Source organism: Hyperolius riggenbachi, unplaced genomic scaffold (assembly GCF_040937935.1).
Source record: "Hyperolius riggenbachi isolate aHypRig1 unplaced genomic scaffold, aHypRig1.pri scaffold_128, whole genome shotgun sequence".
Taxonomy (NCBI): domain Eukaryota; kingdom Metazoa; phylum Chordata; class Amphibia; order Anura; family Hyperoliidae; genus Hyperolius; species Hyperolius riggenbachi.
The window spans coordinates 225,346-239,855 of record NW_027152346.1 but is presented as its reverse complement, the minus strand read 5'-3'; positions in this window follow the sequence as shown (position 1 = coordinate 239,855).

Here is a 14,510-nt window from a genome sequence, read left to right as displayed (position 1 = left end):
AAAATTTGACAAGTTCAAGTCAAAGAAATTGGAGCAGACCAAAGAAAAGGCAGAAAAGCCAAAGAAGGTGATGGATAAGAAGAAGGCAGCTGTGCAGGAAATGGCTAAACAGAAAGCCTCCAAAGTCAAGGCTTTGGGGAAACAACTTAGAGAGAAAGCCAAAAAGGAGAACCTGGCAAAAATGAAACAGGCGGCCAGGGAAAAACTCCAGCAGCAGAAAAAGAGCATCCTACAAAAGACTGCAAAGCCACAGAAAAGCCGTCTATCCGGATTCTTTAGCAAGAACAAGTCTGCCCCGTCTGCTCCAGCAAGAGGCTTCTCAGGAAAGAGAAGAGGAAAGTTCTGGTAAAAGCCAGCAACAACAAGAGATCCCCCCAGCAGACCATCTCATGTCCTCACCAACATATATATGTACACTGTCCCTGAGGAACTTTAAATAAAAACCCTCAAATAAATTCCACTTCTGTCATTCTTCTATATTCATTACGTTATTTTTCTTTTATGGTTCTAAATGTAACTTTTCTTTTATATTGCTTCTGCCACCCATATTGAGGACCGGACATGTGTTTGGCCTCAATTCACTAAAAGGGAGCGACTACATCTCCAAGTGGGAGATGTAAAGACATTAAAAACTACATCTCCCAGCATGCACTAGAGGCCGGGGGCACTCATCTCTCCCTGCATGCACTAATGGCTGGAGGCACTTATTATTATTAATGATTTATAAAGCGTGGCGCTGAACAAAGTAGGAAAACAAAAGGGGTACATAATGATACAGTCAATGATAAACATCAAATATGGACACTGGTATAAAATACAGAACTGGTGATTACCATGACAAATGTAACATCATGAATAAAATGTATAACAGAGTGCAAGCTGTGAAATGAATAACAAATTCCAAGACACAAAAGGGGGAGAGAGCCCTGCCCTTGAGAGCTTACAATCTAAAGGAATGGGGAGAAACAAGAGGTTACATTTTTGTTCAGTTTTAATGTCCCAATTTTAAATATCACTGTTTCAGAGATATGTTGAAGTGACTGTAATGTAAAAATGTAACTGTTACCAGTCTTCAACTGACGTGCACTAGCTGCCGGGTACACTCATCTCCCGGCATGCAAGATCGGTTGGGTACACTCATCTCCCGGCTTGCACTAGCGGCCAAGGACACTCATCTCCCGGCATACACTAAAAGCTGGGCACACTCATCTACCCGGCATGCACTAGCGCTCAAGGAACACTTGTCTCTTGGCATGCACTAGCGGCCAGGGACACTCATCTCCCGCCATGCATTAGCGGCTGGGTACATTCATCTCCTGGCATGCACTAGCGGGCCAGGAACACTTGTCTCTCGGCATGCACTAGTGGCCAGGGTCACTCATCTCCCAGCATGCACTGGTGGCCAGGGACACTTATCTTCCGGCATGCACTAGCGAGGTGGATAGCTGTGTTATTTTTTGTTGCTTTTAGCAATGCGATTTGTGGAGTGTTTTGTGTTGGCTGTCCTTATTGGACTGGCCAACGCATTCCCTCTGAAAACACCAGGTAAGCATATGATGGCAGTACATCCTATTTTGTTATTCTTATTTTATTTTTCTACGTTATTTAAAAAAGAAAGCTTTGTATTATTATAGAAGGTAATGTACAATTTTCCAAATGGGGCCTCCATACTAAGGCATTACAGAGAAGCAGGAACCCTAAAGCCAGGCCTGAATACAGCTTCTCAGCACAGTGTAATCTGCAATGTTACTTGTGAGTGCCGCTATAGCCATAATCCCTATTACAGGGTATGGTGGCGCCTGGTGCGCCTAATTTTCCGTGCCGATTTTGCCTGTCTCGCTACAGCCACCCTAAAGGTGTAGATTAATGTACATTTATGGGTATATAAGAGATCACTCACTTTTGTTAAACTGTCCAAATGCGCCATATTTCAGCTTCAGCTGTGGGAGGAGACTCCGGATCACTGGCGCCAGCGGGGAAGATGGAGGAGGAGTATGAGGAGGAAGAGTATGAGGAGCAGCCAGGTAAGGTCCATTCCATGACTCTGTACTGTGGAAGCAATAATGGCCAAATAGCAGGGCCGGGCTGACACAGAGGCGATAGAGGCTCCAGCCTCAGGGCACAGTGTAGGAGGGGGCACACAACTCACTCAGCTATCATTGTGTTTGAAATAGAGAGAAATAAGATACATGGCAGTGACTGCAAGACAGGTAGCTAGAGATTAAGGTGTTAGGGGGGTTGGGGGCCCTTGGTGCCTCTTAGTCTGATAGAAATCAGCGTGTGACGCCTGGGGTGGGAGGGATGGAGGGGGGCACTATGGTGTCTCAGCCTTGGGTGCTGGAGGACCTTGCCCCGGCTCTGCCAAAGTGATCATTTATGATTATGGAAGGCAGCTTTCTTCAAATCATTATCTACCTAGAGCCTGCCAGTTAATGGCCATATAGATACATGTATTGAGGATCTATTATTCATGTACACCTTTATGTGTACCTTGTGCTTCTCCAACTGAAACTAATGATGTCTTCTCTCCCACAGAGATCCCATTAAGGATGCTGCTGGCGCTGACCATCGCTGCTTCTCTCGCCATACTATCGGCGTTAGTAGGATGCAGCTGCTACCTAATCAATAAATTCTAGTAAGTATCACTACCATTATCTATACAATCCATACAAGTGATGAACACTAAACTGACACATGCAGGAGTAAGTAACAGGCCTTCATACCAAGATCTGCCCATTCATGAACTGGCAGGCGTGTTCATCATTTGCCCCCCGAACCACAAAGTGCCATGTATGCCAAACACTAATAGATATACACCATGGTCAGATATATTTTTGAATATGTCTCCCAGCTGTAGTCAGATAACTTCCATTCAACTAACGGTGTCAAACTCAAATACAAAAGTGGGCCGAAGCTGAACACTGGGACCAAGTCGCGGGCCAATCTAATGCATTTCAAATATGTGGCGGCAGCATGGGGGGGCATCCTCACAATGTTTACTTCAGGTAACAAAAAGTCTAGAAGCAGCTCTGTGTCAGAGTGCACAAGGTTTGGGGGCACTCCAGGCCCTCTTATAAGAGCTAAAAGTGCATACAATTCACTCTAGCTGCCCTCACTGTTTCTGGTAACCTGACATCAAGATCCTTATTAATAATTGTTATTATTTTATATAGTAATAGCATCTTCTCTGGTGTTGTACAAAGTAAAGAATGTATACAGAGGGGGTAAATGACAAAGTGTGACAGTAACTAATACAATATTATTATTGCAATTCATTTACTGGGTATTCACAGGTGTACCTAACAACATGTATCACCTATAACTGTTATTTTTGTTTTTACTTCCTTGGGCAATCAAGGGACACAGAAAGTGAAAAGGAAGAGGAGGACGTGAGTGATCCTGGAGAAGGGACGAGTGGGGGAGGAACCCACCACACAGATCATCGCCTGAAAGAAAGGATGCAGAAACGCAAACAAAAATTTGACAAGTTCAAGTCAAAGAAATTGGAGCAGACCAAAGAAAAGGCAGAAAAGCCAAAGAAGGTGATGGATAAGAAGAAGGCAGCTGTGCAGGAAATGGCTAAACAGAAAGCCTCCAAAGTCAAGGCTTTGGGGAAACAGCTTAGAGAGAAAGCCAAAAAGGAGAACCTGGCAAACATGAAACAGGCGGCCAGGCAAAAACTCCAGCAGCAGAAAAAGAGCATCCTACAAAAGACTGCAAAGCCACATAAAAGCAGGAAGAGGAGGACGTGAGTGATCCTGGAGAAGGGACGAGTGGGGGAGGAACCCACCACACAGATCATCGCCTGAAAGAAAGGATGCAGAAATGCAAACAAAAATTTGACAAGTTCAAGTCAAAGAAATTGGAGCAGACCAAAGAAAAGGCAGAAAAGCCAAAGAAGGTGATGGATAAGAAGAAGGCAGCTGTGCAGGAAATGGCTAAACAGAAAGCCTCCAAAGTCAAGGCTTTGGGGAAACAGCTTAGAGAGAAAGCCAAAAAGGAGAACCTGGCAAAAATGAAACAGGCGGCCATGGAAAAACTCCAGCAGCAGAAAAAGAGCATCCTACAAAAGACTGCAAAGCCACAGAAAAGCCGTCTATCCGGATTCTTTAGCAAGAATAAGTCTGCCCCGTCTGCTCCAGCAAGAGGCTTCTCTGGAAAGAGAAGAGGAAAGTTCTGGTAAAAGCCAGCAACAACAAGAGATCCCCCCAGCAGACCATCTCATGTCCTCACCAACATATATATGTACACTGTCCCTGAGGAACTTTAAATAAAAACCCTCAAAAAAATTCCACTTCTGTCATTCTTCTATATTCATTACGTTATTTTTCTTTTATGGTTCTAAATGTAACTTTTCTTTTATATTGCTTCTGCCACCCATATTGAGGACCGGACATGTGTTTGGCCTCAATTCACTAAAAGGGAGCGACTACATCTCCAAGTGGGAAATGTAAAGACATTAAAAACTACATCTCCCAGCATGCACTAGAGGCGGGGGGCACTCATCTCTCCCTGCATGCACTAATGGCTGGGGGCACTTATTATTATTAATGATTTATAAAGCGTGGCGCTGTACAAAGTAGGAAAACAAAAGGGGTACATAATGATACAGTCAATGATAAACATCAAATATGGACACTGGTATAAAATACAGAACTGGTGATTACCATGACAAATGTAACATCATGAATAAAATGTATAACAGAGTGCAAGCTGTGAAATGAATAACAAATTCCAAGACACAAAAGGGTGAGAGAGCCCTGCCCTTGTGAGCTTACAATCTAAAGGAATGGGGAGAAACAAGAGGTTACATTTTTGTTCAGTTTTAATGTCCCAATTTTAAATATCACTGTTTCAGAGATATGTTGAAGTGACTGTAATGTAAAAATGTAACTGTTACCAGTCTTCAACTGACGTGCACTAGCTGCCGGGTACACTCATCTCCCGGCATGCAAGATCGGTTGGGTACACTCATCTCCCGGCTTGCACTAGCGGCCAAGGACACTCATCTCCCGGCATACACTAAAAGCTGGGCACACTCATCTACCCGGCATGCACTAGCGCTCAAGGAACACTTGTCTCTTGGCATGCACTAGCGGCCAGGGACACTCATCTCCCGCCATGCATTAGCGGCTGGGTACATTCATCTCCTGGCATGCACTAGCGGGCCAGGAACACTTGTCTCTCGGCATGCACTAGTGGCCAGGGTCACTCATCTCCCAGCATGCACTGGTGGCCAGGGACACTTATCTTCTGGCATGCACTAGCGAGGTGGATAGCTGTGTTATTTTTTGTTGCTTTTAGCAATGCGATTTGTGGAGTGTTTTGTGTTGGCTGTCCTTATTGGACTGGCCAACGCGTTCCCTCTGAAAACACCAGGTAAGCATATGATGGCAGTACATCCTATTTTGTTATTCTTATTTTATTTTTCTACGTTATTTAAAAAAGAAAGCTTTGTATTATTATAGAAGGTAATGTACAATTTTCCAAATGGGGCCTCCATACTAAGGCATTACAGAGAAGCAGGAACCCTAAAGCCAGGCCTGAATACAGCTTCTCAGCACAGTGTAATCTGCAATGTTACTTGTGAGTGCCGCTATAGGCATAATCCCTATTACAGGGTATGGTGGCGCCTGGTGCGCCTAATTTTCCGTGCCGATTTTGCCTGTCTCGCTACAGCCACCCTAAAGGTGTAGATTAATGTACATTTATGGGTATATAAGAGATCACTCACTTTTGTTAAACTGTCCAAATGCGCCATATTTCAGCTTCAGCTGTGGGAGGAGACTCCGGATCACTGGCGCCAGCGGGGAAGATGGAGGAGGAGTATGAGGAGGAAGAGTATGAGGAGCAGCCAGGTAAGGTCCATTCCATGACTCTGTACTGTGGAAGCAATAATGGCCAAATAGCAGGGCCGGGCTGACACAGAGGCGATAGAGGCTCCAGCCTCAGGGCACAGTGTAGGAGGGGGCACACAACTCACTCAGCTATCATTGTGTTTGAAATAGAGAGAAATAAGATACATGGCAGTGACTGCAAGACAGGTAGCTAGAGATTAAGGTGTTAGGGGGGTTGGGGGCCCTTGGTGCCTCTTAGTCTGATAGAAATCAGCGTGTGACGCCTGGGGTGGGAGGGATGGAGGGGGGCACTATGGTGTCTCAGCCTTGGGTGCTGGAGGACCTTGCCCCGGCTCTGCCAAAGTGATCATTTATGATTATGGAAGGCAGCTTTCTTCAAATCATTATCTACCTAGAGCCTGCCAGTTAATGGCCATATAGATACATGTATTGAGGATCTATTATTCATGTACACCTTTATGTGTACCTTGTGCTTCTCCAACTGAAACTAATGATGTCTTCTCTCCCACAGAGATCCCATTAAGGATGCTGCTGGCGCTGACCATCGCTGCTTCTCTCGCCATACTATCGGCGTTAGTAGGATGCAGCTGCTACCTAATCAATAAATTCTAGTAAGTATCACTACCATTATCTATACAATCCATACAAGTGATGAACACTAAACTGACACATGCAGGAGTAAGTAACAGGCCTTCATACCAAGATCTGCCCATTCATGAACTGGCAGGCGTGTTCATCATTTGCCCCCCGAACCACAAAGTGCCATGTATGCCAAACACTAATAGATATACACCATGGTCAGATATATTTTTGAATATGTCTCCCAGCTGTAGTCAGATAACTTCCATTCAACTAACGGTGTCAAACTCAAATACAAAAGTGGGCCGAAGCTGAACACTGGGACCAAGTCGCGGGCCAATCTAATGCATTTCAAATATGTGGCGGCAGCATGGGGGGGCATCCTCACAATGTTTACTTCAGGTAACAAAAAGTCTAGAAGCAGCTCTGTGTCAGAGTGCACAAGGTTTGGGGGCACTCCAGGCCCTCTTATAAGAGCTAAAAGTGCATACAATTCACTCTAGCTGCCCTCACTGTTTCTGGTAACCTGACATCAAGATCCTTATTAATAATTGTTATTATTTTATATAGTAATAGCATCTTCTCTGGTGTTGTACAAAGTAAAGAATGTATACAGAGGGGGTAAATGACAAAGTGTGACAGTAACTAATACAATATTATTATTGCAATTCATTTACTGGGTATTCACAGGTGTACCTAACAACATGTATCACCTATAACTGTTATTTTTGTTTTTACTTCCTTGGGCAATCAAGGGACACAGAAAGTGAAAAGGAAGAGGAGGACGTGAGTGATCCTGGAGAAGGGACGAGTGGGGGAGGAACCCACCACACAGATCATCGCCTGAAAGAAAGGATGCAGAAACGCAAACAAAAATTTGACAAGTTCAAGTCAAAGAAATTGGAGCAGACCAAAGAAAAGGCAGAAAAGCCAAAGAAGGTGATGGATAAGAAGAAGGCAGCTGTGCAGGAAATGGCTAAACAGAAAGCCTCCAAAGTCAAGGCTTTGGGGAAACAGCTTAGAGAGAAAGCCAAAAAGGAGAACCTGGCAAACATGAAACAGGCGGCCAGGCAAAAACTCCAGCAGCAGAAAAAGAGCATCCTACAAAAGACTGCAAAGCCACATAAAAGCAGGAAGAGGAGGACGTGAGTGATCCTGGAGAAGGGACGAGTGGGGGAGGAACCCACCACACAGATCATCGCCTGAAAGAAAGGATGCAGAAATGCAAACAAAAATTTGACAAGTTCAAGTCAAAGAAATTGGAGCAGACCAAAGAAAAGGCAGAAAAGCCAAAGAAGGTGATGGATAAGAAGAAGGCAGCTGTGCAGGAAATGGCTAAACAGAAAGCCTCCAAAGTCAAGGCTTTGGGGAAACAGCTTAGAGAGAAAGCCAAAAAGGAGAACCTGGCAAAAATGAAACAGGCGGCCATGGAAAAACTCCAGCAGCAGAAAAAGAGCATCCTACAAAAGACTGCAAAGCCACAGAAAAGCCGTCTATCCGGATTCTTTAGCAAGAATAAGTCTGCCCCGTCTGCTCCAGCAAGAGGCTTCTCTGGAAAGAGAAGAGGAAAGTTCTGGTAAAAGCCAGCAACAACAAGAGATCCCCCCAGCAGACCATCTCATGTCCTCACCAACATATATATGTACACTGTCCCTGAGGAACTTTAAATAAAAACCCTCAAAAAAATTCCACTTCTGTCATTCTTCTATATTCATTACGTTATTTTTCTTTTATGGTTCTAAATGTAACTTTTCTTTTATATTGCTTCTGCCACCCATATTGAGGACCGGACATGTGTTTGGCCTCAATTCACTAAAAGGGAGCGACTACATCTCCAAGTGGGAAATGTAAAGACATTAAAAACTACATCTCCCAGCATGCACTAGAGGCGGGGGGCACTCATCTCTCCCTGCATGCACTAATGGCTGGGGGCACTTATTATTATTAATGATTTATAAAGCGTGGCGCTGTACAAAGTAGGAAAACAAAAGGGGTACATAATGATACAGTCAATGATAAACATCAAATATGGACACTGGTATAAAATACAGAACTGGTGATTACCATGACAAATGTAACATCATGAATAAAATGTATAACAGAGTGCAAGCTGTGAAATGAATAACAAATTCCAAGACACAAAAGGGTGAGAGAGCCCTGCCCTTGTGAGCTTACAATCTAAAGGAATGGGGAGAAACAAGAGGTTACATTTTTGTTCAGTTTTAATGTCCCAATTTTAAATATCACTGTTTCAGAGATATGTTGAAGTGACTGTAATGTAAAAATGTAACTGTTACCAGTCTTCAACTGACGTGCACTAGCTGCCGGGTACACTCATCTCCCGGCATGCAAGATCGGTTGGGTACACTCATCTCCCGGCTTGCACTAGCGGCCAAGGACACTCATCTCCCGGCATACACTAAAAGCTGGGCACACTCATCTACCCGGCATGCACTAGCGCTCAAGGAACACTTGTCTCTTGGCATGCACTAGCGGCCAGGGACACTCATCTCCCGCCATGCATTAGCGGCTGGGTACATTCATCTCCTGGCATGCACTAGCGGGCCAGGAACACTTGTCTCTCGGCATGCACTAGTGGCCAGGGTCACTCATCTCCCAGCATGCACTGGTGGCCAGGGACACTTATCTTCTGGCATGCACTAGCGAGGTGGATAGCTGTGTTATTTTTTGTTGCTTTTAGCAATGCGATTTGTGGAGTGTTTTGTGTTGGCTGTCCTTATTGGACTGGCCAACGCGTTCCCTCTGAAAACACCAGGTAAGCATATGATGGCAGTACATCCTATTTTGTTATTCTTATTTTATTTTTCTACGTTATTTAAAAAAGAAAGCTTTGTATTATTATAGAAGGTAATGTACAATTTTCCAAATGGGGCCTCCATACTAAGGCATTACAGAGAAGCAGGAACCCTAAAGCCAGGCCTGAATACAGCTTCTCAGCACAGTGTAATCTGCAATGTTACTTGTGAGTGCCGCTATAGGCATAATCCCTATTACAGGGTATGGTGGCGCCTGGTGCGCCTAATTTTCCGTGCCGATTTTGCCTGTCTCGCTACAGCCACCCTAAAGGTGTAGATTAATGTACATTTATGGGTATATAAGAGATCACTCACTTTTGTTAAACTGTCCAAATGCGCCATATTTCTGTTTCAATATTTTTATTGAAGTTTTCAGAGAGAATTTTAACAAACAAGATTGCAATATTCCTGCAATTCATCAAGCAGAGAGACACAGTGACATTTTACTAAGTACCATGAATGATTACAGAAAAGGTTCAAGTAGTCTTGCCTTAGGCATCATATTCAATATTATGTTATATTAACAGGCGAACCTAGATTAAGGCGTCATTGTTATCTCCGGATTCCTAATAGCTTCTGTTGGGCTATAGACTTAACTTATACCTATGAAAGAGCAGGATTAGCCCATATATGTAAGGGTTCAAAGGGAATAGAAAGGAAAAAGAAGAAAAGGGAAGAGGAAAGAAGACGAGAGAAGGGTCCGGTCGTCCACTGAAGTCCACTATCACTTCTCAATAGATAGCAGTCAGGGTAGGCCAATATACAACCTCCAGGGATCCCATATTTTAGAAAACAATTCTGTCTTGTCTTCAAGCTGGCTGGCCATCTGTTCTTGGATCAAGAAGGCCGTTACTCTACTCTTGACTTCCTCAAATGACACAAATTGAGTCTTCCATGCCTTAGCGATGGTCTGGGTAGCTGCGACAAATATAAAATGAGCTAGAGCATTCTGGGTTCTAGTAAGGGAGTCAATTTTATGGTGTAGTAGAGCTGGCCAGGGGTCTCTGGAGATTGTTTTGCCAAATAACGTGGATAGAAGTCTAAAGATTCTGCCCCAGAATCTGGATAACATGGAGCATGACCAGAAGGTGTGTAGCATGTCCCCCTTTGACCCACAACCCCGGAAGCATTTATCTGAGTCTGGGGTGGTCAGATACGATAACCTGGCTGGTACCCAGTACCATCGGAATAAGACTTTATATGCTGATTCAACCATCATCAAATTAAGGGAGAGCTTAGGGACTATGCCCCACACCTTTCCCCATTCCTCTATAGTTTTATTGTTTTTCAAGTCAGACTCCCACTTTATTACATAGTTGTGACGAAATGATGGAGATGGGTTGTTAAGTAAGGCATATAATTCTGATATTATCCCTTTTGAAAAGGGGTTATTGGCACAGAGACGTTCAAAATTCGTGAGAGATAGTGGAAATTGTGTTTGGGTTGGTAGGAAAGATTGCAACCAATGTTTTAATTGTGTGTATCGGAACCATTCCCCTGAAGGAATTTGGTGTTTTGTTTGGAGATCCTCCCACCTTAAGATCCCTGATCTCCCTATCAAAGATTGTACTTGTTCTAGGCCCTTGTCTCTCCACCATTTGAAGCTAAGTGGATTATCATATCCTGGGGGAAATTTAGGGTTATTGATAAATGATAGAAGCGGTAATGTTGGGGACATCAGCTTTCGCGAGTATCGTATCGAGTCCCATATAGTCAGAAGGTGTTGTAATATTTTGCTCAGGTTGTGTGGGCGGAGGGGCTTGTGTAACCACATAGAGGTTTGGACTGATTGGGGAGCTGAGGCTAGTATATCAAAAACAATCCATGTTGGCATCCGTGGGCCTTTATAAAGATCAATCAAATGTGCCAATTGGGCAGCTTGATAGTAATTGCTTAGGTTGGGAACTCCCAGTCCCCCGTCTCGCTTATGTATATATAAAGTTGATCTAGAGATTCGTGAGCGGGTTCCTGCCCAGATAAAATTATATAATTTTCCTTGAAGCATTCGGAGAAAGTGAGGGGGGACTCGTACTGGTAGCATCCGAAAATAATAAAGAACCTTTGGTAACCAAGTCATTTTTATAGAGTTTATCCGGCCCAGCCAGGAAATATTGTAGGTGGACCATTGTTGTAGCAATTGAGTTAAGGTCTTAGCCAGGAGGTAATAATTGTTTTGGAACAAAGTCAGATAAGAAGAAGTCAGTTTTATTCCTAGATATTCTAAGGTAGAAGCTTGCCATGCAAAGGGAAAGTTGGATTTAAGAAACTGACATGATTGAGGAGAAAGAGTTATGTTTAAAGCCTTGGATTTTCCAACATTTATTTGCAGACCGGAGATTTTAGAAAAATCTTCCAGTAATGTAAGAAGCTCAGGAATAGAGGTTTCTGGTTGGGCTAAAAATAATAGTAAATCGTCTGCGAATAAGTTTAGTTTATGTTGTATTCCGGCACACTCAAGGCCCGATATCAAGGGATTTTGTCTAATTGCTTGAGCTAGAGGCTCTATCGCTAAAACAAACAAAATGGGCGATAGGGGGCACCCTTGACGAGTCCCCCGGCCTATTTCAAATATCGGGGAGGAATAGCCAGAGTAGTGTATACCAGCCGTAGGTCTGGAGTACAGGACCTTGACCCATTCTGTGAAAGAAGATCCAAGGCCCCATTTTGTAAGGGTTTTGAATAGGTAGTTCCAGGATACTGTGTCAAAAGCCTTATAAATATCTAAGGAAAGACACAGTCCTGGAACTTTCCTGTCTTTGAACGATTCAATAACTTGGATTGCCCTAAATATAGCGTCTGAGGCCTGGCGGCCCGGTACGAAGCCGACCTGATCTTTGTATACCAAATCAGCTAAAAAGGAATTGATCCTAGTGGCTAAGACCTTGCCTAATAACTTGTTATCTATATTTAACAATGAAATGGGTCTGAACTGGGTCAGGTCTAGAGGTTCTTGATCTGATTTTGGAAGCATTGTGATGTCAGCTTGAAGAGAGCTAGAATGTGGAAGGGAGCCTGTTTTGTATTTATTAAAAAGAGATACCAGAAGAGGGGTTAGAATAGCTGAGAATTTTTTATAAAATAGACCAGAGAAACCGTCTGGGCCTGGTGTTTTAGAAATGCGTAGTGATTTGATAGCTTCCTGAACCTCCTCGGAGGTAATATCTCTGTTTAATAAATCTGTCCAGTCTGTTGAGATATTTGGTAGATGCACAGTCTCTAAAAAATTATCAATATCTAAGTTATTAGAGAGAGGCTGTTGTGTATATAGTTTGCTTAGAAAATCATAGAAACTAGAAGTGATCTTGTGGGGGTCTGAGGTGATGCGGCCCTGTGCAGTTCTGACAGACAAAGTTGGGGGCTTATATATCCTGTGCTTTAGTTTATTGGCTAGCATTGTGTGGGGTTTATTACCCCATCTATAGTACTTATTTCGCTGCCATCTTAGGTGTTTTTCAGCCATATTAGATAGTTTTAAATCTAGTTGTGTTCGTAGAAGATCTCTGGCTTGTTTTGAGCTAGTGGTGGGGGAGGCCTTCCACATTGATTCAGCTACATCTAGCTTGTGGGTCAGATCCAGAATTTCCTCTTGGCGCTGTTTCTTTTTAAAGGAGGCTAAACCAATAAGGCGACCTCTAACAGTCACTTTGAGAGCTTCCCATAAAGTGATAGGAGATTGTACTGATTCACTGTTGTCGTCTATGTACTCCAACAAGAAGGAACGAATCCTTTCCAGGGAGCCTTCGTCAGAGAGCAGTGAGTCATTCATTCTCCATCGGAAACTAGTCTTGCGAGGGACTAGAGAGGAGAGTTGGATCAATAAAGGGCTGTGGTCTGACCATGACACGGCTAGTATTTTAGCTTTAATTACGTTTGGTAGAGTCGTTTGGTGTAGGAAGAAATGATCGATCCTGCAGAAACTTTGATGGGGATTAGAATAGAATGTATAGTCCTTTGTTGTCGGATTCAATTCTCTCCAAACATCAAACAGACCTCGAGAGTGGAATAGGGTATTGATTGCGTTTGGGCGGGGAACTCCTGGAGACTGGGGGGAGGTACTATGGGAAGATGCTTTAGATCTATCTAGCATTTCATTTAATACCGAGTTTGTATCCCCGCATAGAATTAATGTACCTTCGCAGTGGTTTTGTATGACTTGTAGTAAATGTGATAAGAATCGCTCCTGGAAACTGTTAGGGGCATAGTATGACACAAGAGTGACCCGTGTGTCGTGTAGGTCTCCCACTAGTAACATATATCTGCCAGTTGGGTCGGATATTTGAAAAGTGCATTTAAACGATAGGCCCCGTCGGATGGCGATTGTGACCCCCCTCACTTTCTCCCGTGCTCTGGAATGGAAAACTAAAGGAAAATGGTAGCTAAGGTAAGAGGGGCATGATGAAACTGAAAATCTTGTTTCCTGGAGACACACTATGTCTGCTTTACAAGATTTATAAAAATGGAAGGCTTTTGTTCTTTTCTGGGGGGAGTTGAAACCTTGAACATTATGAGAGATCACAGAAAGGTCAGCAGAATCTATCATGGCCATCTTACCTCAGGTAGTATCTGGTTATATACTGAATTGAGATCTGTAGTCGTGACCTGGGCTGCTACTCCGACCTCAGTGGGCTCGCCGGAACTCGGAAGGGAAGACAGAAATAAGAAGAGGGGGGAAAAAAGGGAAAAAAGTAAAAGGGTTAGAAGGGTGCATCCCCCTGGAAGAAGGCTAACCGGGGAGATGCAAACACGTACTTTAGAATGGCTACCTCTGTGTCGGACTGACACATAAGGGCCAGAGAACCTACCTGGCTTTGCCGCTTGCAAAGCCATCCAAAAGGTAGAAGGGGAACTAATGGTCCCCTCCGCTCGCACAGCATTCTTAAAGGAACAGTATAGTCAAATTCCGTAACAAACGAGAAAGTATTTCAGTTCTGTCTGCTCAGTCCAATAATATGAAACCTAAGCCCGTTAGGGATTATTATGGGCTGTTTAGGTTACATAAAGGATAGGGTAGCAAGTGCTGTGTGCCAGGTCCCCTCCAGTGGCTCCATCTAATTGTGGAGCAACGGGAATGGACCCTGAACACACACCCCGCCCAAAGAAGGTAACAATTAACTGATCATCTTAAGACAACTATCAATACAAAAAGCATAAAACCTTAAGGGTTAACCTCTAATAAACATATTAAAGTAGCTATAACCGGTATAGGGCTCAGGTGATAGTTATTCAGAAACTGAAGGGCAAAAATGAATTAAACACA